The 25,955-nt window shown below is 37.2% G+C and overlaps 1 long non-coding RNA gene across 4 annotated transcripts in view; it reads left to right on the forward strand.

Annotated features, from left to right (window-relative positions):
• The window catches only part of LOC113898349, a 304,517-nt gene that overhangs the window by 73,431 nt on the left and 205,131 nt on the right, over positions 1-25,955 (forward strand). For all 4 annotated transcript variants that reach the window (XR_003512615.1, XR_003512617.1, XR_003512616.1 and 1 more), the window contains exon 4: positions 17,453-17,580. This is a non-coding gene — a long non-coding RNA (uncharacterized LOC113898349). The remainder of the gene's footprint in view (positions 1-17,452; positions 17,581-25,955) is intronic.

Below are 25,955 nucleotides of genomic sequence, written 5' to 3' on the forward strand. Positions count from 1 at the left end.
TTACTGATGATTTCAAAGGAAGCTGCCATCTTTTTTATAGATTCTGATACCCTGTTCAGATACTGCTAATGGAGTCAATACCTGACTCAGGTAGGACCAACAAGAATCTTCCCTTGGGATTTATGAAACTAAGACGATATGGAAGAACTCTTACTCCCTGTTTGGGTTTTTTTATGTTAGGAGTTTAAATGTAGAGACTGCCAGTAATAGTGTGTCTAGCAGTTACAGGAGAAGTCACAGAAAGAAAGAAAAAAGCAAAGCAAAGAGGATAATACTTATCTCTGAGCCCTTATGACAACTCTATCATTATTTTGGTTATGTTAACCAATAAATTACTCTTGTTTGCTAAAGGTAGTTCAAATTACATTTATGAAACTTGAAGCACACTGTCTTGATTATATAATGGCTCACTGATTTTCAGTTTGTAAAAATGATTAGTTATCTCATTACTTATAGATTAATTGTATCAATAAAACAAGTGTCCTGGATGGACCTAGAATCTGTCATACAGAGTGAAGTAAGTCAGAAAGAAAAACAAATATCATATAGTAATGCATATATATTGAATCTAGAAAAATGGTACTGATGAGCCTAGCTGGAGGACAGGAATAGATATGCAAATGTAGAGCACCGACATGTGGACACAGAGGTGGAAGGGGAGGAAGGGATGAACTGGGAGATTGGGATTGACATATATGCACTACCGTGTGTAAAATAGATAGCTAGTGGGAAGCTGCTGGGTAGTACAGGAAACTCAGCTTGGTGCTTTGTGATGACCTAGAGGAGTGGGATCACCGGAGAAGGAAATGGCAAGCCACTCCAGAATTGTTGCCTGGAGAATCCCATGGACAGAGGAGCCTGGCAGGCTATAATCCATAGGGTCACACAGAGTCAGACATGACTGAGCACTCACACGCACTCACACAGAGGGATGGGGTGGGAGGGAGGCTTGTGAGGGAGGGAGTATATGTATGCATGTGTCTGATTCACTTCAGTGTACGGTAGAAACTCACACAACATTGTAAAGAAATTATATTTTATTTTTTAATTGTTTAAAAATAGAATAATAATAAAAATAAAATAAACTTCATGAAAATGTTCATCAAGCCTCCTTAGAACCTTCATTCCATTGACCCCAGCATTAGTGAATGGAGTGGATGTGCAAGAATAAGGAAGTGAAAAAGGTGAGTGTATAGAGATTTTAAGTTGTTTTGTTATGCTGTGAATGAGAGAATTGGCATCATATGTAGAAAGGAATAGAAAAGTCACTGGAGGTTTTTTTGTTTTCATTTTTTCTTTTGCATTAAAGCTTTGTTGTTTTTTTTTTTTTTAACGTACACAAACAGTGATTAATGTGTAATGCACATGCTGGTACCAATTACCTAGCTTTGTTGTTTATCAACATTCTGACAAATTTGTTAAGAGACAGATTCTTAGTGGCAGAAAAACAATATTTTATATGCTACTGAGAAAGATTGAAAAGTAAACTGGGATGATGCAACAAAGATAGGGAAAATGACTAGGGAGATTTGTGTACATGAGAAAGGATTGGGTTTAATGCACTTGAGGAGGAGTTAGCCTTCCCATGGAGAGTGAACAGCAAAATCCTTCTTTTATAGACACGGTGCAGATGGGAGTGAGATGTGGAAGTTCTAATCTGGATTCTTATATTTCCTAAGTAAACTAGAATCAACAGGTCAGCCTATGCATAAGAGTGAGTAAAGGTGATGTAATTTTGGGGGAATGCGTGTATAATCCTCTGGGAAAGTGAATGGTGTGTAGATTTGGGGAATGTAGTGTGATTGTTCAGCAACCTTAAGGGCCCACTTAACCATGAATTTAAAGTGGGACCTGTTTACATGACAGTGTTGATCGCTAGCCACAGGCAGCTGTACTGGGTATAGTCTCAGAGTTTGTTTGAGTAGGAAGGCAGTTCAAAAAAGCAAGTACAATGAAGCAAGAAGACAAGGGCTGTTGAGAACTCAGCAAGGGAGGATTTATCATGATGGAAGTCAACTCTAAGTTGAGTAAACAGAGTGAAAAGGGTCTGATCAAGGTAGAGTTAGTAAGAAAAGGGAATTTCTGCAATATCTTCATTGTCTGAAATATTAAATGAATCAAAAATAATTGGCTTTGAAAAGAAGACTAAGAAAAATCTTATGACAACAATTTTCAAAGATCTTTGTGATTCGCATTTTAAGTCATTGTGCTCTTTGTATCTTTTGTTGTTGTTCCTTCAACTCAAATGTTTGGGAATTTTCTCTGTATTATTGTTCAATATTGTAAACAGGACAATACATTAGATGTTGTCTCACACAGTAAACTGTATACTCACACTTATGTGCTGATTTTTGAGATGTCTCTGGAAAGCAGACATCACTCAGAAGGAAATTTGAACAAAAAAAATGATTTTTCTTCTTTACCAATATTATAGGGATGGGGGACTCCATACTCTATAGCTTGATTTTCTTTTCTTTCTTTCCTTCTTTCTTTCAGCACTTCTTCACTGTCAGTTGTGGTTAAGAACAAATTGTAGAATTAGATTACCTGAGCCTGTATCCCAGCATAGCAACCAAGGCTGTGTTTATTACCTTAGACAAGAGACTTAACAAATTTAATTTCTTTCCTATATATAAAATATGCCTAAGTGCATCAAAGTCATAGTGAAATTAATTATGTGCAGTTACATTCTATGAGATACCATCCAAATGAACCACAGACTATAGTACCTGGAATATACTAAGAGATTAATACACATGGTTCTGTCTTCTTGATTGGATTTACTCATTTGCTGCCATTGCTACTGGTGGAGCCTACTGTTGGTAAAGTCTAATTTATCTAAATACTCCCTGTTGGTAAACCACTAACCCAGTTCAAGTTTCCTTTTTACCCAGAAGTATTCTCTGTGCCTGGCCTATCAGATTCAGAAACCCTGTTGCTAAGCTCCACTAGTATGACATCTGCTATTCCCCTCTGGCATAATTTTTATGTACACATTTCTTTCTTAGGAGGAAGAAAGATTTCTGTTAGAGGAAACTGGGTCTGATTTCTCCATCTCCCAACCACCTCGTGGAGAGCCTAGATCACAGGAATTAGATACATTTTAAATGACTTTACAGAGAAGGCAACAGCACCCCACTCCAGTACTCTTGCCTGGAAAATCCCATGGACGGAGGAGCCTCGTAGGCTGCAGTCCATGGGGTCGCTAAGAGTTGGACATGACTGAGCGACTTCACTTTCACTTTTCACTTTCATGCGTTGGAGAAGGAAATGGCAATCCACTCCAGTGTTCTTGCCTGGAGAATCCTAGGGACAGGGGAGCCTGGTGGGCTGCCATCTATGGGGTCGCACAGAGTCAGACACGACTGAAGCCACTTAGCAGCAGCAGTAAGTGACTTTATGGGCTTCCCAGGTGAGTCAGTGGTAAAAAGTCTGCTTGCCAATGCAGGAGATGTAAGAGACATGGATTTGGTCTCTGGGGGAAGATCCCCTGGAGTAGGAAATGGCAATCCACTCCAGTATTCTTGCCTGAAAATCCCAGGGACAGAGGAGACTGGTAATCTACAGTTCATGGGATGGTCAAAAGTCAGACACAACTCAGCATGCATGCACATACAGGCGAATACATGTTAATGGAATTTGAATTTATGGTGAGAACATTTCATGGTTCATGCTATTTATAGTTAGAGGCAAAAGTTTCATTCATTTTATTTAGTATTAATCACTGCTGCTAAAAACCATTTGTGTTTTACCTGCTTGAGTGTCTGAAGTTTTTTTTTTTGGTTGTTGTTTTGTTTTCTGTTAGTTCTGTTTGGCGTTGCTTGTGTCTGCTGCAAAGTTCTCCTCTCAAGCTTTTCCTAGGGCTGCCCTATAGTCAATGTGCTATCCTAAACAAGCTGTTTTGTTTAACCTTTTATTGTATTTTATTTTATATGAGGGCCTGCCACTGGCTACCTGCTTAGTTTCTTCCTCTCAATCTTTTCTACTTAGAGCTTTGGAGCATCTGACCCCACATTTTTCCTCCATCACTTGCCTTCTTGTGGGAGTTCCTGCAGCAGCACAGCCCACCCCCTCAGTTGTTTCCAAACTTTGCTCCTATTGACATAGGAATTCCCAGAGTTGCTTCAGAGGTCACCATCAATGGAAACCAACAAAAATACAGGCTTCTCTTGTAAATATTTTATACATAGGGAATGTGAGTAAGATTTTTTTAAGAAAAAACATTTGGTAAATATTTCTTCACATGATTTTCAATGCCAAATAGTATGTACCTATGCTTTCAGGATATTTATTATTAATGTTTAAATATTTTAAACATGGATATTAAAACACAGATAATGTATCCCACCTCCCATCCACCTTATTCCTTGGAGGTATGCAATTTCCAAACAGTGGAATCAAGGGTCTCATAATTTAAAAGACAAATTGAGATGTTTAGCAAGGTATTTATATAATTTGCTTTTATTTGTCACTCTTTTAAATTTAATTATATGTGTCCATGAGAAAGTATGTAGATATGTGTATGTATAGACACATGCACATGTGAGAAGCATACATTGCAAACATGTTTTACATATATTCTGAATCCACAAAACAGCTTCCGCTTAACTGCAAAATGCATTTAATAAGGAGATTATAAACATGAACATTAAAAGGAACTATAAATGATTTTTATTGATTTTTAAAATCTTTTTAGAAAAACACCACATATAAAACTTATATGAGAAAGTAACTGTAAATGTAGATTTAACATTTTTATTAAGACTAATTTGAAATCAGCAATTATACAGAAAACTTAACCATCTCCAGCAAGTTGAGACATCATGAGTTAATGCTATTTATTGCTCAAGATACAGTCATAGTCCCCTTCCTGTAGGTATTTAACCATATAAATGACACAATGAAGTCATACCGAATTGAAGTAAAGTTTTGGGATGTGGCCAATGGTTTCTATTTTACTTAACCACCCTGGAGCTTATCATGCCTTTGATCATTCCCTCCCTCTTGAAATTCTTTCCCTCTCTTGACACTTTGACATTCTCTGTCCTACTCTTCTCGTACTTTTCTGGCCATTTATATTCAATTCCTTTTTCATGCTTTTAAAAATGTATCCATGAAATGCTGAAATTCCCCTGAGTTATTTTCAATATACTTGATTGTACTTGGGATTTCATTTGCTTCCATGATTAAAACTACCAATGTTTTATGTTCAGGACTCATAAATATATTAATAGACTTAAAACATAGTTCTTTACTTTTTATTTATCCTTGCCTATCTCACAGATAGAAACTTGCTCATCAAATCCTTTTTCCTTCCCTTATGAATCATCAGGGTAGGCTAAATTCCTCGGTCTCCTGAAGAACCAGGTATGACCATGTTACAGACCTCTGACCAGCAAAATGTGTGTTGATGTGATACAGGCCTCTTTTAGGTCTGCCCCATGAAACAGTCTTGCCTGAATCCTCTCATTCTTTGCTTGTCCATGTGCTCCACAGAGAAGGTTCTAAGAATGTAGAGGAAGGCGTATGGAAGGAACCTTGGTGCATAAATGCCTCATTAAACATAGACCCTCCCAAACACCCTTCACCGGACTATGATACTGATGAAATAGTAACTTTTATTTGTTAAGATAATGAAATGATTTTTTATTACAGTAGTCAGCCTACTTTAACCATACACATTCTAACCCAAAATGTCTGATGTTGAATTTATAGCCTGTCTCTTCTTACTTTTCTCTGATTCAGATTCCTAAACATAGCAGAGAAACATATTGTCCCTACCTGATGTTCATCTTCATGGTTCATTATTCTCTTCTATCTCTGCCTTCCATCATTCCACTATTTTGCCAGAGTTACTGAGAGCTCTGTGATCTCCCAGCCCTGCATCCTACTCACAAAGATGACTCTCAAGCCTGTAATACCTCCAAGGGTACGCCCCCTCCACCCCGATGAACTTGGTTTACTCCTACTCCACATCAACATTTGGCTTATATTTCATCACCTGAAGAAGCTGACCAGTTGACTGATATATCCTTTTTTAGTGATTGCTTTTCATTCTGTACTAATTTCTATCATCAGATCAGATCAGTCGCTCAGTCATGTCCGACTCTTTGCGACCCCATGAATTGCAGCATGCCAGGCCTCCCTGTCCATCACCAACTCCCGGAGTTCACTGAGACTCACGTCCATCAAGTCAGTGATGCCATCCAGCCATCTCATCCTCTGTTGTCGCCTTCTCCTCTTGCCCCCAATCCCTCCCAGCATCAGAGTCTTTTCCAGTGAGTCAACTCTTCGCATGAGGTGGCCAAAGTACTGGAGTTTCAGCTTTAGCATCATTCCTTCCAAAGATATCCCAGGGCTGATCTCCTTCAGAACGGACTGGTTGGATCTCCTTGCCGTCCAAGGGACTCTCAAGAGTCTTCTCCAACACCACAGTTCAAAAGCATCAACTCTTCAGCGCTCAGCCTTCTACACAGTCCAACTCTCACATCCATACATAACCACAGGAAAAACCATAGCCTTGACTAGACGAACCTTTGTTGGCAAAGTAATGTCTCTGCTTTTGAGTATGCTATCTAGGTTGGTCATAACTTTCCTTCCAAGGAGTAAGCGTCTTTTAATTTCATGTTTCTGTCTTTGCCTAGACTACTTTTTAAATCTAAAAATACTAACCAATCTTTTTATACATAGCAAAAAGGAAAGGGCCTGGCCTGTGGCATACATTCAGTAAGTATATGCTGAAAAAAATGCATAATATGATGAAAGTTGCAGTATAGATGTGTCAATTTGGTTTCATAAACATACACTGGCCATATACACAGTTATCCAGTGGTTAAGATGCTGTGTTTCCACTGCAGGGGGCTTGGGTTTGATTTCTGGTCCAGGAACTAAGATCCCACATACTGTGCAATGGGGCCAAAAAACAGAAGGAAAAAAAAAAAATACTAGGTGTTTTGAATACTAAACTTGAATAACATGTGCCTTGACCTACAGTTTACGCATAATAGCCTGATACAGAAAAATACTTCCATAAAACTAAATTTTAACTACAGTTCTGTTTAAAGTTTAGAAGTTGTACTTGAATAAATTACATACTTTAAACAGCACTTGCTCTGGTGCTTAATAAGAGCAATGCATTTTTCTAATGGTTAAATGTTCAATCAATTTGGCACCAGTCTTACTGAATCTTACTTCAATACGTCTCTTAATTCCATCCCATGTTCACCATTCCCCATGATACTGTCTTTTTTCATAGTGTCCTTACTTGTTATTGGCATTGTTTTCTTATTTTCTAATATTTCTACCCTAGACTTTCTGCTATAATATCATCAAATTGACTGATAATCAGAATACCTGCACCTGAGATTTCTCTTTGATCACAAACTTAATGTGGCTTTGAACTTATCATTTTCCCTGCCTCATCCCCTTCCCTCTTCTCTTCCTCTCTTGGATTCCCAAATTTTGGTAAATATCATCAATTATTGCTATTTTCCCTGCCAGAAATGTGGACATCTTTGTCAAGTAAAGGGTTCTCCAATGTGTTTCCTGTTCCGTAGTGTCTCCTCTGTTATTTGGTTTATTTCTTGCACAGACTAATGGGAAAGTTCTATCATAAGTGTCTGGAGAATTCACTTCCCTGCACCAATATACCATTTACATTCTCTTAGAGTGATCTTTGTAATATTCAAATCTGACTGTGCTCCTTAGGCATAAATTTCCCCCACAGGATACAGCTTCAATTCCTTAGTTCTGCATCCTCTAGATCTTTATCATCTCATCAAGCCATCTTCTCTCTACTGTGTATTCTGACTGTATTTGTGGATTACAGCTAACTGAATATGTAGTGCATTCTTGTGCTTGTACACTGTCTTCTGATTATAATACCCTGCCCCTTCTTTCTTCTAACTTTAACTCGTCCTTCTAGAAGTTATAAATATAAGCCGTCCAAACTGGAATAGAATGTGACACAAAATAATATGTTCCCTTTCACTTCAAGTATTTTAGTATCTGCTGAAAGATCAAACTACTTCAAATATATTCTTGATTCATCAACTGGCAAAATTCATTAATCTCTTAATATACTATAACAGTCATAATAGGAGTAATTAATAATTTAATATTTACCCAGAAACTTTTTTCTGAACTAGAATTCACTTTTTAAACATTTAGCTGAAATTAACTGCAATTAGTAATACAGTGGTTGGTATGTGAGGGCAATATAAACTGATAACAAAAATGATGACTAAAACATGCAGGTATCTATATGACCTTAAACTCCATTATCCTAGACAAGTAGAGGTAAAACAAATTTTTTTACGGCATATTCAGTAAACATCAATTGTGCTCAAAGCCCCAGAAATAGACTTGTTCTGAGTCAAAAATGAAGTAAGCTGAAAGAGAAAATACCTTAAGAAGATAAACACTAATAGAACGAAGTAATCAGGCTCTTTCATTTATCCCAAGAGTATGTGTATATTTATGCATACATAATCAGTTCAACCCAACAAATGTGTACTGGCTGCTAGACAAAATTTATAGACAATCCAGAGAGAGAACTTTGCAAATCTGAGAGGTAGATGTCACTGGTCTCCTGTCTCAGTGTCTGGGGTGAGTTGAACAGAGGCCTATATACTCCCTAAATATGAATGTGTAGTCAGTCCACTTGCCTATGCAAAGAATGAAGTCTAACGCATATTGAATAGATCACATTACATTTTAATTAAAGCATGTTTATACTGCTTATATTTTCATTCTTAATATTTATGTATCAGAGTTTTCAATATTTATGTCAGTGCATTTATTTATTTTTCTTAACAATTTATAATAGTATAACTTAATGTATCCAATGACAATATTACCAAGAAAGGAGTGTATGAAATCAAACCACATTTTCACTTAGATTCCCATCCTGACCAATGCTTCATCACTAATGAAGCATTAGCGATGCTTCATCTTTTTCTTTTTTTGGCCCCATCATGGAGCATGTGGGATCTCAGTTCCCTGACTAGGGATAAAACCCATGCCTCTGCAGTGGAAGTTCAGTGATGCTTAATCTTAATTTTTAACAGATTTTAGTTGGAAGTGGCTCCTCACATGTCACTTCTGGTCCCTGTCACTTTGCTTTTAGTCATGGCTTTTATTATTGTTTCACAATGAACTGTTTATACCCCTCATTATTTTTATTACAAGTAATCAGTGAATCACCATCAACAGTACAAACCATACCATAGAAATATAAAGGAGAATCTACATTTTCACAGTATTTTACAAATTTCAATAAAGACATCTTTAGATTATTGTTTTATCTGTGAAATCCAATCAAAGTAGTATTATTGTTCAAACACAACTTCAAGTTGCCCTCTCTGTTCAAATTGTTGTGCCCTAAGATCTTCATGACCCAGATAACCATGATGGTGTGATCACTCACCTACAGCCAGACATCCTGGAATGCAAAGTCAAGTGGGCCTTAGGAAGCATCACTATGAACAAAGCTAGTGGAGGTGATAGGATTCCAGACGAGCAGTTTCAAATCCTAAAAGATGATGCTATAAAAGTGCTGCATGCAATATGCCAGAGAATTTCAAAAACTCAGCAGTGGCCACAGGACTGGAAAAGGTCAATTTTCATTCCAATCCCAAAGAAAGGTAATGCAAAAGAATGCTCAAACTACCACACAATTGCCCTCATCTCACACACTAGTAAAATGATGCTCAAATTTCTCCAAGCCTGGCTTCAGCAGTACATGAACCATGGACTGGCAGATGTTCAAGATGGATTTAGAAAAGGCAGAGGAACCAGAGATCAAATTGCCAACATTTCTTGGATTATAGAAAAAGCAAGAGAATTCCAGAAAAACATATACTTCTGCTTTATTGATTACACTAAAGCCTTTGACTGTGTAGATCACAACAAACTGTGGAAAATTCTTCAAGAGATGGGACTAGTAGATCACCTTACCTGCCTCCTGAGAAATCTGTGTGCAGATTAAGAAGGAACAGTTAGAACTGGACATGGAACAAAAGACTGGTTCCAAATTGGGAAAGGAGTACGTCAAGGCTGTATGTTGTTACCCTGCTTATTTAACTTACATGCAGAGTACATCATGAGAAACACTGGGCTGGATGAAGCACAATCTGAAATCAAAATTGCCGGGAGAAATATCAATAACCTCAGATATGCAGATGACACCACACTTATAGCAGAAAGTGAAGAGGAACTGAAGAGCCTGTTGATGAAAGTGAAAGAGGAGACAGAAAAATCTGGCTTAAAACTCAACATTCAGGAAATTAAGATCATGGCATCCGATCCCATCACTTCATGGCATATAAATGGGGAAATTGTGGAAATAGTGACAGACTTTATTTTATGGGCTCCAAAAATCACTGCAGATGGTGACTGCAGCCATGAAATTAAAAGATGCTTGCTCCTTGGAAGAAAAGTTATCACCAACCTGGACAGCTTATTAAAAAGTAGACCTTTGCCAACAAAGGTCCATCTAGTCAAGGCTATGGTTTTTCCAGTGGTCATATATAGGTGTGAGAGTTGGACTATAAAGAAAGCTGAGCACTGAAGAATTGACGCTTTTGAACTGTGGTGTTGGAGAGTCCCTTGGACTGCAAGGAGATCCTACCAGTCCATCCTAAAGGAAATCAGTTCTGAATATTCCTTGGAAGAACTAATGTTGAAGCTGAAACTCCAATACTTTTGCCACCTGATGTGAAGAGCTGACTCATTTGAAAAGACCCTGATGCCTGGAAAGACTGAAGGCAGGAGGAGAATGGGATGACAGAGGATGAGATGGTTGGATGGCATCAGCGACTCAATGAACATGAGTTTGAGCAAGCTCCAGGAGTTGGTGATAGACAGGGACGCCTAGTGTATTGGAGTCCATGGGTTCACAAAGAGCTGGACACAACTGAGCGACTGAATGGAAGACTGTTTAATCAGAAATTTTAGCAATATCAGAGACATTCAAACTATCAGGATATCACAAATGTGCTTGGCATCCCATCTTTTGTTCCTGCTATTTTCCTAAGTAATGTTGGCCATTTCCTTATGCATTTTCCTCTACTCTAAAGCTGTGTAGTTGCTTCCTACCTGGCAGCAGGCTGAAAGTTTTCTTATTCTCATTCAATGTCTCTCTTTTCTGCTGCTGAATCCCTTGGAAAAGACAGTGTCCAATTGTCAGATAAACAAAGAATTTTCTCTCATCTCGCATTTTCACCAGGGGGGCAACTCCTGGGAAAACTCTGTCAAGGAAGCCACGGTGTCCTAAGAACTGAACCTAAGTTTTGAGCCATCCAAAGGCTCCTAGCCAGCTAAGACATTATCTTCACTCAGGACTCTCTCCCCAGACTGCCCTTTCTGCCTGTCAGGGCTCACTGTCCCCTCATATCTACCATACCTGAGGCACCCTGTACCATATAAGCTGCTATGGGTATCCAAGACCTCTCTACTCAGGGTGCTCTGCCACCTTTCCTTCCTTATTTTTAATTTGTAGGAATATGTAGAAAGCTACAGAAAAACTATTCCTTTTCTGTCTTCAAGAGAGTGTGGTAAGCGGGCCTGTAATGGCCCACTTATCTTTGAGATTTTTCTCAAGGATTTTCCCAGCTGAGAAGACAGTTGGCTTAGAGAGGAGGAATTTTCAACAATTTTGCTTATTTCCCTTTTTTTTTTTTCCTTCTCACAGCAGAAGGAACGTCATTGGCTTCATTTTTTTCTTGTCAATGATTCAATAATATTTTTTGTATAATGACTGTATGTGTGGAAAAAATACAGTCTGGGAATTTCCATGTTCTGGGAATATACTGGTGAATAAAAGAGACCAAGGCTCTGCACTCATAAATCTTACAGTCTCAAAACTAATAGAAAAACAAATCAGGTTAATCGTCTCTCCTGACCACTGAATACTGACCTTGCCTTCTTGCGTGCTAAGTTACTTCAGTCCAGGCTCCTCTGTTCATAGGGATTCTCCAGGCAAGAGTACTAGAGTGAGTTGCCCTGCTCTCCTCCAGGGGATCTTCCCAACAGCAGGAATCAAACCCACGTCTCATACATCTGCTGCATTGGCAGCCTAGTTCTTTACCACTAGCACCACCAGGGAAGCCCAAATAGTGACCTTATCCCTCCTAGATTTCCATTTCTGTCAAAGAGGCCAAGGGGACACAGATATTCCTTTATGTAATGATGGTGTCTTGGTCTGTAGGTACTTCTTATATAATGGAATTTGTCCAGACACCTCTAAAATAATTCTCAGCCACTTCTATTTTCTGTAATTATATGCAAATCTTACTGAAAATATCAGGGCACGATCTGACTTCCCTATTCCAATTCACTCCTGTAGGTGAGGAGTTTTATAAAATGCATGAAAATATATAGAGTGACACAAAAATACAAAGCTAAATATCTGCAGTAAAGAAATGCAAATTAACTTAACCACCATATTATTTTCCTAGCAGGAGATTCTAGCTAATATGAAATTTTATGAGGCATCACAGCACCCATAAAGTATGGAGCATAAATAAATGAATTCCTGAACAATGTGGTATAAATTTAATGCTACCTTTAAATATGAAAAAGAAGTCTGTGATATATATCTCCATTAGGATCTTGAATTTGTCTAACTGGTTATCACTAATGCCCTATTGAAATGCAATTGAAAATTAATATATCTGGCAGTAAAAAATATGACTATTAAGGAAAGTTCATGCATGATATTTTTATAGACTTGCCAAGTCTCTTGAATTCAGAATGTGGGACAGATGGTCACATGGTGAATTGTTCTCACTCACCAATGCTTTCTGCTGCTTCACTGATTTTTGATCTTCAGATGACTTGTCTCATTCAGAATGTGTGGCAAATGAAAGTTTCCAATTGTCTTCACCAAATGTGAAAAATCATAATATGTTCATGACAGAAAATCATATAAATTTTATAAATCTAAGTCAGATCAAAGACTTCCTAAATTTCTAGGTCTTTTATGGGGAAATTTTAAGTTTATATCTAAGGTGAAAATTATTTTTCTGAGAGTGTAAGATACTCAAATCCTAATTTTTCCTATGTTTTCATTTATTTAGTTATTCATTAAGTTCCTATTCAATAAAGATGTTCATTCAATTATTTTTTCACTTATGTCAGTTCAGTTCAGTTCAGTTGCTCCGTTGTGTCTGACTTTGCCACCCCATGGACTACACCACACCAGGCCTCCCTGTCCATCACCAACTCCAGAGTTTACTCAAATTCATGTCCATCAAGTCAGTGATGGCCATCCAACCATCTCATCCTCTGTTGTCCCTTTCTCCTGCCTTCAATCTTTCCTGGCATCAGGGTCTTTTCAAATGAGTCAGCTCTTTGCATCAGGTGACCAAAGTATTGAGTTTCAGCCTCAGCATCAGTCCTTCCACTGAACACTCGGGACCGAACTCCTTTTGGATGGACTGGTTGGATCTCCTTTCAGTCCAAGGGACTCTCAAGAGTCTTCTCCAACACCACAGTTCAAAAGCATCAATTATTCGGTGCTTTCTTTATGTACTTAGCCATAAATTTAGATGTATTTGCCTGTTCAGTCTATCATATCAAAAAAAAAGTGGTATCATAAACCGGGTGGCTTAAACATGAGATATCTATTTAGCATAGCCTGAAGAGTAGAAACCACAGATCAAGGTTCTGGCAGATTTGGTTTCTGGTGAGCTCTCTCTTTCTGGCTTTCAGGTGGCCTCCTTCTTGCTGAATGCACCTGCCCTTTCCTCTATGGTTTGTGGAAATAAAGAAAATCTGGTGTCTCTTCCTCTTCTTATGGGACCATCAGTTCTATCAAATTAATGTCCCATCCTCATGACCTCATTTAATCTTTATTTTGGAGAAGGAAATGGCAACCCACTCCAGTATTCTTGCCTGGAGATTCCCATAGACACAGGAGCCTGGTGGGCTACAGTCCATGGGGTCACAAGAGTTGGACATGACTTAACAACTAAACCACCACCAACAACCTTTATTTGCTTCTATAGCCCTTGTCTCCTAATACAGCCACATTGGAGATTAGGGCATTCTGGGGAATTTTAGAGTGACATAATTTGATCCATAGTACTGGTATACCCATTTTAATCATTATAAAATAAAATGAATGTTACTTTTGAGATTTCACAGTAGGACATACACTTTTCTATTCTTCTCATTGCAAGTGATTATTAAAAGGTATATATTACACCTGCTGAGTGGCACAATAATCATTGACCCTGAATGGGCATAATTTTGAATCACTGGGAAACAGGTTGTAAATATGACATATACAAGGTTCAAAGCCAAACAGTTGATAGTGTGGTTATCAATTATCTTTTTATCTTTTTTATTTTTTGGTTATCTTTTTATCAAAATAAAAAGTATGTTTTCTTGTGGAAGAAATCAAACTACTCTTAATTATCCATATTAAAAAGAGATGCTATTTATATTGGATCCTTCATTCATGATACCAACAAATCAGGTATTTCATGACAGGCATATGTTTTATTATACAGATGGTGACATTGAAAACAATTGCTTATTAAGGTTACATTGGTTAAACACCAGCGATTCATTGCTCTTGGTTACAGCTCATAGGATGAAGGTTGTGATTTGATTTAAAGACAGTCAAATGAGGGTTAGTTGGATTAGTCAGAAGCCCACAAAGAGGCTGTTAATAAATCTTTACACCCACACAGATTATGGGGATAAACTGGACCAATTCTTTCTCTTAGAAATTTGAGCTGAAATTCTGATCAAGTGTACCAGTTGGTAGGGGCACCAAAATAGGAAGACACAGTGAGAAGTGGTGAGTGGGTGGGTGGGTGATGGGTGAGAGGAGGAATAGCAGAGCTCAGTCAGTGCAGAGACCTGAAACAGATTCTTAGGAATGTCATCTGCAGAGGTGTGCAATAAAGAAATGAACCTTTCCAAAGAGAGGAGTTAGCTTCTATCCCTTGCAAAGTTGTCTCTAAATCCCGGGATACCTGGCTTCAAAAAACTGATTCTGTTTACCGGCAGGCCTAAGACCATCATCCTACATAATCTAACACTATAAATTATGCTGATTTACTTTGTGTCACAAGGTGTCAGCTGGACTTTCAAAGCAGCTGGAGACTGAGATGAGCCACATGCTCAGTCAGCCTTGTCTCTAAGATGGGACCCCAAAAAAAGCTCAGGACTCAAGTTTCAGGTGAGCTTCCTTGGTTGAGTCAATACAAGCTAGTCCTCCATGTGTATTGCCCCACTTTGCTTCTGAAAGAATAAATACTGTTTATGACTTCAAGAGACAGGACCTTTGGAAGTGTCATGTCTAGAACTTTCCTAGTTCCAGACTTTCTTGGCATACCTGCCAGGCAACTTGAACAAAGCCTGCTAATAGGCAATATTAGTTCTTCTTATGAATCCAGGTTGCACAGCCTTTTCCAGGTGGTGTACAAGTACATGAATGCCTCCCTTTTGTGTTTCCCTATAGTGTCCCTATAGTGTCCCTATGTTTCCCTACAGATGTCCCTATAGTGAACTCTGCCACTTTAACATCACTAAGGGAGTATATGAGAGCACAGCAAACCCAGCATTATAGTCCAATAAGTAGTATCTATTTTAGATCTCTTTAATTTCCACTTGCAAGATGTCATGATTTGTCATGGTCTATGACTATTCCTAAGGAAATGTAAGATGAAAGCAAGAAAACTAATAGAAATAGTTGTAAAACAGTAATAAAAATTTGCTGTAGAAACTGGGTTCTTTGCATTTAGAGGAAGAATATTCAAAGGTAGCTGGTAAGCTTTGTAAGAGGTGAAATGACTTTTGGTTGGAATATCTTTGTGTTTGCCCTTCAGCTACTGTGATGCCTGCCAAAGCTTTAGGCAATTCTTTCACACAGATGTGTGCACATGTGCACGTGTGCTCAGCCGCTCAGCCGTGTTCCACTCTTTGGGAGCCCGTGGACTCCACCAGGCTCCTCTCCATGGAATTTACTGGCAAGAATACTGCAGTGTGTTGCCATTTCCTCCTCTAGGGGAATCTTTATGACCCAGGGATTGAACCCACATCTCCTTCAAATCCCACATTTGCAGGCGGGTTCTTTACCACTGAGCCACCTAGGAATCCCGTTTACATGGATTCTCTCATGGAAAAATGTCTGTCCTGTGACTCATTTCCTTGAGATCTGGTTCCTTTCTTTCCAAGGAAAAGTGTTGATAATATTTAAAATTTTTCCTTGTTGGGTTATACAGTATTGTTGGCTTAATAACCACTCAGTAATAAGTTTTATAATTTGGGGAAGATCTTTTGTACTATGTATCTACAGATTAAAGAAACATCTCTAAAAAGGCAACTCTTTAGATAGACCAAGGGTGGGAATCTTTGGCTACTGTGTTTTTAGAAAGGAATTTTTAGGAGACCTGTGTTCTGTTCTGCTACTAATGAACTATGAGACTTCAAAGGGTTTGATCATCATCTGTATCCTCAACTGTAAAATGAGAGAAGTAGCCACAGTCTTATACACAGGGACATTCTGCCAAGGACTAATAACATTTTCTCTATGGAGGGTGACCATAGATCGAGGCTTGCAGGGACAGCAACAATTTATGTGTATTGCCCCAGCGGGTTAATTAATTAATTATTAAGTATATCCCCTTCACACTCAAAAGCAGCCCAATTGGCTTAGTATGGTATCTAAGCCAATTTTGTGCCAAATGCCTAATTTACAGGAAACTTTCTCATTATTGTTCTGATAATCTTGTAAAGATGAGCTTAGGTAAGACTTACCTGCTCAGGGATCTGCAGCTAAACCTCACCCCAGAATATAAGTCATACTCTCCACTGCCTAACATAGGAGTCAGTTACAGTTATACTGTAACGATTTCTAAAAATTGTTACAGTATAACTGAGCCATTTTACCCAAAAGGTCTTCATATAAAAGTTCTATGTCAAAAATAATTAGATTGGTTTTAGGAAGCCAATATATTTTTCTTTCATTCTTTACTCTCTCTACCCCCTATCCTTCAACCCTGCCAATACTATAAATCAAAAGGGAGCAAAAGTTATCTAACTCTAATTATCTCGGTTTACATTTTCCTCAATTCGTTGAAATCCTTCCTTTCTGAAAAATCCCCTCCATCCAGGAGACTCCAGTGAGCATATTCATGTTTCAAACAAATCTGCCTTTGTTAATCATCAAAAGGTATTTTCTTTAGTAAGTGAAGCTCGGCAGGCCCTGCAGCTGTGTTGTTTATTTTATAGCCAGCACAAAGACAGTTTATTTTTTTAAATACTATAATTAGATTAGTGTTCTCTTTACTGAAGCATCTGTAGGAAAATGAGAGTGTGTTTCTTTGAATGAATGAGCAGTCGCATTTATTTTTATTAAATCTGAACTTGTCCTCCGAGATAGCAGAATTTAATTTTATGTTCTAATACTACATGTAATATTCCAACTTTTTTTCAGATAAAGCTCTGGTTGCCCCAAAAAGGAGGTTGGACTAAATTGAATCTTCTGATTCCAATTTTATGAACTGCAATAAAATCTCTCTAGGGTGCAGGATTACATCTGTGTTGAAGAATGACTACATTAAGGTATGTATTTGCATACATAAACAAATATATCTGATAGTTATCTATGACCTGTCACTAACACAGGGAGCATCATGGAATATAATAATATTATACTTTTGTTATGACTTTGCATGTCTTTACTAAAAAGTTTTAGAAGTGCTGGTTATGAATCAGATTAAGATCCAAAATAGAAACATTTTGAAAAAGTTTTGGAGACTAGCTTATCAACATTGCATCTATAAAACTGCTACTTAGAACTGTCTAGACAGCAGTTAAATTGCCCAGGGAATAAGGCATCCCTCTTGACCAGACACTTTTCCTTTCCACTTTGGCATTGCCAATAAGGAAAGTATATTCCTTTCTCTATGCTCTTTTTGTCTTCATTGATAAAAGCAATTTTTGTGATATTATACCCTTAACAAGAAAAAAACTCTTCTAGTTTTCTATTGTTGGGTAACAAATCGTAAGCTAAGTAGCTTAAAACAATTTATGATTACCTTTCCTGGTCCGTGGGCTTGCCGGGTTTGACTGGGTGGCCTTTCTTGGTGCTTCTCAAGCAGTACAGTGATGAGGTGGCTCAGGCTCGAGTTAATTGAAGGCTCAACAGGGCTAGACATCCAGGTGGGCTTTGTATCCCACCTAACTGACTTTTCAGCTGAAGTGATTTGAACCAGAGCAGGAAACTGGCTAGTTAATCTTTCTCCACCCTTTTTTTTCTCCTTCTGGAGTGCCTTTTTTGTGTGACCCATTCAAATGGCTATTTGGGGCTTCCTCACACCATGTCCATCTTACATAGGAAGTAGTTTCACCCAGAGCAAGTGTTCTAAAGGCCCAAGGCAAACACTGAGTGCCTTCCATAAGCTAACTTCGGACATCATGGAGCATCGATTCCACTGCCTTCTATTTTCTGAACAAGGACCATTATAGGCTCAATGTGGGAGGGAACTTCTTAAGTAAGTTAAGGTTCATTGAAATGTGGGGAGGCATGGGCAGAATTTTTGTAGACAAACTAGCACAAAGCAAAATATTTTTTATTAAAATTAAAAAAAATAAATTTAGTTATAATAAATAATAAATGCCATCCATGCCTCAAGTGGATAATTTTTCTAAAGAGTTTTTTTATAGAATGTTAATGTTTTTTTTAATGTTACCTCATTAAATAACAATAGATACTTTTCTATTTAATTTTATTTATTTTCCCTTTTAAGTATACTATTGTACTTATTTTCTGCTATATTATTTAAAAAAAAACAATTTTATTTAAATAACATGTGTTATTCAAAAGCCTGGATGGGATGTGCTAAGGATAGCCTTAGCACATAGAGGTAATCATAGCCTCTGACAGAATTATTAGTCAATTTGGGGACATAATTTATTTGTGTTTTAACGAATTCACATAGGCAAACATCCAAGCAATAATACAACTTGCTTCCAAAAAAAATAATAATAATAAAATAAAATGTTTTGAGAAAATATCTTTATTATTGTGTTAAGATCTAGCAAAGAAATATATCACTTTCTCAGTGTCAGCATTAGATTCCAGAATTTTATGCTAATTTTGAGTATAATTGTTAATATCTATAAATGGAAAGCAGAGGTTGGATATGAGGTCAATCTTTCATTAATCACCAGGGCTGATTGGGCTGATTTCACTGGCTAAGCAGATGTCTCCTTCCTCAATCAACACTCCAGGTGTGTTCCTCCCAAAGCTATGTGTCCAGTGGAAGAGGATGACCATCTGTCATAGAGGACAGTTCTTTGGTCAATGGAATATGAGTAGCTGTGCTACCCTGCTAGAAACTCCAAACAAGTTCTCAAGGTCCACTGGTAGGAGAAATAGGATCATCAAACTTCCAAGATTCCAGACACATCCAAATGAGGTGCTGAATGTGGCAGTCTGCTTTTCTTAAAAAAAAAAGAGAGGAAGAAAAAAAGAAAAGAAGATAAAGATTAATTCTTTTTAAGCCATGTTTTGGGCATTAGAATAATTTCTATTCAGTAATTTCTTATTCAATTTCTACATCTCTTCATATTTAAAAGCATTAGAGACCTAAGAAAATATAGTATTCTAATTATAATTTCCAAGAAATACAGAAAAATTTTCTTACCTAGGTGAAAACAATATAAATTCTATGGAGTGGAAAGTTATTAACTTAAAACAAATAATATGGAAGCCTTAAAAACTACACAAATTATTCAGTAATGTCTTTCAAAAGTAGCTTTGTTTTTCTGAAACATGGTCTTACTATTTAAATCACTAAATGTAAGGTGAATGCAGTCATCATTTCATTGTGACTTCCGATTACCTTTTAAAACAAAAGGTTAGAGGAAGTTCTAAAAGCAATAGTAAAAGCAATACAAAGTATTGGAATCTATATTTTTCCACAAGTAAATTGATGACAAAATTGTTCTGGTTGAAATTCACTTTTTTAAAATTGATGTTATACCCAAGAGAAAGTTCACATAAGATATTCACTGGAAGGTGGGTCATAGAGGATCCTGCTGTGATGTATGTCGGAGAGTGTTTTGCCTATGTTTTCCTCTAGGAGTTTTATAGTTTCTGGTCTTACATTTAGATCTTTAATCCATTTTGAGTTTATTTTTGTGTATGGTGTTAGAAAGTGGCCTAGTTTCATTCTTTTACAAGTGGTTGACCAGTTTTCCCAGCACCACTTGTTAAAGAGATTGTCTTTAATCCATCATATATTCTTGCCTCCTTTGCCAAAGATAAGGTGTCCATATGTGCATGGATTTATCTCTGGGCTTTCTATTTTGTTCCATTGATCTATATTTCTGTCTTTGTGCCAGTACCATACTGTCTTGATGACTGTGGCTTTGTAGTAGAGCCTGAAGTCAGGCAGGTTGATTCTTCCAGTTCCATTTTTCTTTCTCAAGATAGCTTTGGCTATTTGAGGTTTTTTGTATTTCCATACAAATTGTGAAATTATTTGTTCTAGCTCTGTGAAGAATACCGTTGGTAGCTTGATAGGGATTGCACTGAATCTATAGATTGCTTTGGGTAGTATACTCATTTTCACTATATTGATTCTTCCAATCCACGAACATGGTATATTTCTCCATCTATTAGTGTCCTCTTTGATTTCTTTTACCAGTGTTTTATAGTTTTCTATATATAGGTCTTTAGTTTCTTTAGGTAGATAAATTGGAAATAAAAGCAAAAATAAACAAATGGGACCTAATTAAACTTAAAAGCTTCTACACAACAAAGGAAACTATAAGAAAGGTGAAAAGACAGCCTTCAGAATGGGAGAAAATAATAGCAAATGAAGCAACTGACAAACAAGTAATTTCAAAAATATACAAGCAACTCCTACAGCTCAATTCCAGAAAAATAAATGACCTAATCAAAAAATGGGCCAAAGAACTAAATAGACATTTCTCCAAAGAAGACATACAGATGGCTAACAAACACATGAAAAGATGCTCAACATCACTCATTATCAGAGAAATGCAAATCAGGACCACTATGAGGTACCATTTCACACCAGTCAGAATGGCTGCGATCTAAAAGTCTACAAGTAATAAATGCTGGAGAGGATGTGGAGAAAAGGAAACCCTCTTACACTGTTGGTAGGAATGCAAACTAGTACAGCCACTATGGAGAACAGTGTGGAAATTCCTTTAAAAACTGGAAATAGAACTGCCTTATGATCCAGCAATCCCACTTCTGGGTATACACACTGAGGAAACCAGAATGGAAAGAGACATGTGTACCCCAATGTTCATTGCAGCACTGTTTATAATAGCCAGGACATGGAAGCAACCTAGATGTCCATCAGCAGATAAATGGATAAGAAAGCTGTGGTACATACACACAATGGAGTATTACTCAGCCATTAAAAAGAATACGTTTGAATCAGTTCTAATGAGGTGGATGAAACTGGAGCCTATTATACATAGTGAAGTAAGCCAGAAAGAAAAACACCAATACAGTATACTAACGCATATATATGGAATTTAGAAAGATGGTAACAATAACCCTGTATACGAGACAGCAAAAGAGACACTGATGTATAGAACAGTCTTTTGGACTCTGTGGGAGAGGGTGGGATGATTTGGGAGAATGGCATTGAAATATGTATAATATCATATATGAAACGAGTTGCCAGTCCAGGTTCGATGCACGATACTGGATGCTTGGGGCTGATGCACTGGGACAACCCAGAGGGATGGTATGGGGAGGGAGGAGGGAGGAGGGTTCAGGATGGGGAACACATGTATGCCTGTGGCGGATTCATTTCAATATATAGCAGAATCAATACAATATTGTAAAGTTTAAAAATAAAATAAAATTTTAAAAAAGAAAAAATAATAAAAAAGAAAAAAAAAGATATTCACTGGAATTTAGGAACAGAAAATTTATTATAAATGTTTTAGATATGCATCATAAATTAAGAAAAAAAAAAGCTCTGTAGTGAAATACCAGACAGAAGGAGAGATAAAAAGAAGTAGTAAGTTAAGTGGAAAAAATCCTTGAAATATATTAAAAAAAAAAAAAAGCCAGACTAACAATCAACAGAAATAAGTAGAGGTGGCCATAGGGAAATGTTTTTAATGAATTGAGTAAGTGAAAAAATATTGATAGAGAAATTCTTTTTTAGAAGTTCTGATTAGAGGGAACTTTTTACAGGCAAATTTAACATATAGAATGGAAAATGTTGCCCCCAAAAAAGAAATCATAACTTGTAAGCCAATTGTAACCTTGAAGTAAATCACAGGGTTCTAAATTAGATCTATCAAGTGAGGTTGAATATTATATCTTTATTTTATATTCTATTCTTCTGAAACTATAGACCAATATCTCCTTTGCCTGTTTTGAGAGCTGATTTTCATTGACTGATGGCCTCAATGATTTTTTCTCTAAAATAATAACAAAAAACAGTCTATTTGTAAATAGATGTATGAGATGACAATTTCATTCAGTTTAATATTTTCTCTCTGTGTTTTCTATTCCTAGATAAATTTGTACCAGATTTGTCCTGAACACTCCACACAATGAATATCATTATCTTCTATCTTTTGGCATAGTTTTAAATTCTTAGAGAGTGATTAATTTTAACAGGCTTTTTTGTTTTGCAGCTCAGATTTACATGGCAAGATGCTATTAGTAGGAATGGGCAGAAAGGAGATGATAATGGTGGTGATGATGGTTTTATAGAGTGATTTAGTAAACAACAAAATAAAACATTAAAGTGATACTTCATACAGGAAAAAGTTTATGAAAATTTTATATATTACTATTAAAGGGAATGAAGTGTTAAAAGTAAGTCAATAAGCCCCAAATAGAGTTGCTTCTGCTAAGCCCCACATCCAGGTCACCAAACTGACATAATTAAAATTTTGGCTTTCACAGATGCAAAATCTTAAAGCAGCCAATCAGAAATCACCTGATTCAGAAGTACACCCGACAGGTTCCTGCTATCCCCTAAAGGAAAGCAACTTTGTAATAACCAAGCCACATTTTTACCTATTATAGGACTCTGAGTTCTGTTTCCTTCTGCCTGCTGCTGCTGCTGCTAGGTCGCTTCAGTCGTGTCTGACTCTCTGCAACCCCATAGACAGCAGCCCACCGGGCTCCCCCATCCCTGGGATTCTCCAGGCAAGAACACTAGAGTGGGTTGCCATTTCCTTCTCCAATGCATGAAAGTGAAAAGTGAAAGTGAAGTCACTCAGTCGAGTCCGACTCTTAGCAACCCCATGGACCGCAGCCTACCAGGCTCCTCCGTCCATGGGATTTTCCAGGCAAGAGTACTGGAGTGGGGTGCCATTGCCTTCTCTTACAGTACTCTTATTTCATTCAGCTCCTTGGAGATCCTTTCTATCTGCTAGATTGGATCCTGCCCAATTTGAACCAATTTTTGTTCCAATAAATCCTTAAAATTTTTATTGTGCCTCAGTTATCTTTTAGTAAGGTATTTTCATGATTAAGACACATATTTGAGAAACTCTCATGAATGTTCTGTACTCTGGGTCCAGTGGAAAAGCTTCTGTGGAAAGATGTATTTTTAATGTGCGTGCATTCGTGATAAGTCGCTTCAGTCCTGTCCCACTCTTTGTGACCCTATGGACTCTAGGCTGCCAGGCTTCTCTGTCCATGGGATTCTCCAGGCAAGAATACTGGAGTGGGTTGCCATGCCTACCTCCAGATACTTAAGTGTGTCTTATTTCAGCCCACAATTGCTTGTACTGTGCCTGACATAATTTGGGACTCAGTCCATTCTCAGATTGGGGACTTAACGGCTGAAGCTCCACCTTGGGGCATCCTTGAAATGTGACTTTTTCCAATTGCTCCACAATAACTCAGAATGTAAAAGCTGCCTAGAATTCCTGATCTTTTCCTTTCCCATTATAGTCCCTCCCCACGGGATGTTTTATTATCATGAGCATTGATTTGATTTGGTAGCTTGTCATTCTCAATTGTGTTGGCTGTGATCTTGTATTGCTCATTGGTAATTCTAAATAAACTACTCAGGAAATCCATTTTGATTCTGAAATCCATTCTGATATCTTCCTATTCTTTCCAACATGGTTGAGACTCCCTGAGGGAAGCATGCAATAATTATTTCTTGGCAAATATTATTCATTTTTCCTTTTAGATATCCTCTGAATTGGGGATCAACCAAGTATTGTCTCTATCCAATTAATTCTGCTTCAGTAAAATATAAATAATAATCTATTCATTAGCCTATAGAATAATTTTCTAATGAATTTAGCTCCTGGATGATATAATGCCTTGCAAGTAATAAGGACTAAATAAATGTTGAATAATTATTTTTTCATTTTAAATAGTTGCCTTAAACACTTATTTTTACTGCTTTTTTTGAAGTCCTTAAAGATATATGCTTAACTGACCATTACACAGCTATTTTTATCACCATTAATTTCTCATTTATATTTCTATCAAATTCTCATTGTTATTGGTTACTACTGCTTTTATTCAAGTTATTTTATTATAAAAATAATTGCATATACATTGGACAAAATGTTTAGTACAGAAGTTCCTTGGAATCTGCAGAAGGATTGATTCCAGGACCCCTGTGGATAGAAAAATCTGCAGATGCTTGAGTGCCTTGTATAAAATGGCACAGTTATTTGCATATAACCTACTCACATCCTCCAATATGTTTTAAATCATCTTTAGATTAGTTTTACTACATAATACAATGTAAATGCTATGTAAATAGTTGTAAATACAATGTAAATGCTATGTAAATAGTTGCCAGCATGAGGCAAATTAGAGTTTTGCTTTTTGGAACTTTGTGAAAAAATTTTTTCTTTAATATTTTTGATCTGTGGTTGGTTGAATACAGAGATACCAAACCTGCAGATACGGAGAGCCAACTGTATTAAATTATATAGCAGGAAGCATTTTTAAATCACTCATAGTCCCAAACGTAACGCCCAGATATGACTATCTTGAATATATTAATCTTGTTTCAGAGCTATGTTTGTGTGTATGTGTGTGCTTGTGGTTATGTGTTGATACTAAAGTACTAAAGTCCAATTGCAAGCCCCTCTTTTTTTTTTTAGAATTTTAGAGATTGTAAAAAATCCATTGGTTATAGTTTTTATATTTTACCTTTTCCCTGCTGTTTCACAAAGCACAGTTTTCACACTACTAAATATTTTTCAAAATTATGTTTTTTTCTTGAGTGACTAATATTCTATCCTACAAATTACTTCAATTCACTTAACCATTCACTGGTTATTGACCATTGCTATTTTCAAAGTCTTGCTCTTATAAATAATGTTGTGATGAAAGTCCATGAAAACAAATCTTTTAGTGCCATTCTGATTATTTCTTTTGGAAAGATTCCTAAAAATGGAAATAGAGGATGAGCCCCTCTTCAGACTTTTATCACGTTATCAAAATGTTTCCAGAGAAGTTGTGTTCAGATGCACTTCCACCAATGGCAACATACAAGAATGCCTGTCTCACTGCATCTCAGCATCCTTGCGTGCTTAGTCGCTCAGTTGTGTCTGAATCTTTGCAACCCCATGGAGGGCAGCCCCCCAGGTTCCTCTCTCCTTGTGGATTCTCCAAGCAAGAATACTAGAGTGGGTTGCCATTTCTTCCTCCAGGGACCCAGAGATCAAATCCAGGTCTCCTGCTTTTCCTGCGTTGACAGGCGGATTCTTTACCCACTGAGCCACTGGGAAAGCTGAGCATCCTGACATCCATAGATACTGATCTCCACCAACGACAGAACTATGTCTGTGTTGTTCTCGCCTGTGTCTAAGAACCAGCTCAGTTTGAACCCATAGTGACTCAATAATTATTTGAGGAGAAAATTAATAAGTATTTAAATCTTTGTAAATTAAAAAGGCAGACTGTTCATGTTTTTGAAAAATACCTATTGGTATCTGATATATAA

This window comes from Bos indicus x Bos taurus, chromosome 9, assembly GCF_003369695.1.
Source record: "Bos indicus x Bos taurus breed Angus x Brahman F1 hybrid chromosome 9, Bos_hybrid_MaternalHap_v2.0, whole genome shotgun sequence".
In the NCBI taxonomy this organism is placed as follows: domain Eukaryota; kingdom Metazoa; phylum Chordata; class Mammalia; order Artiodactyla; family Bovidae; genus Bos; species Bos indicus x Bos taurus.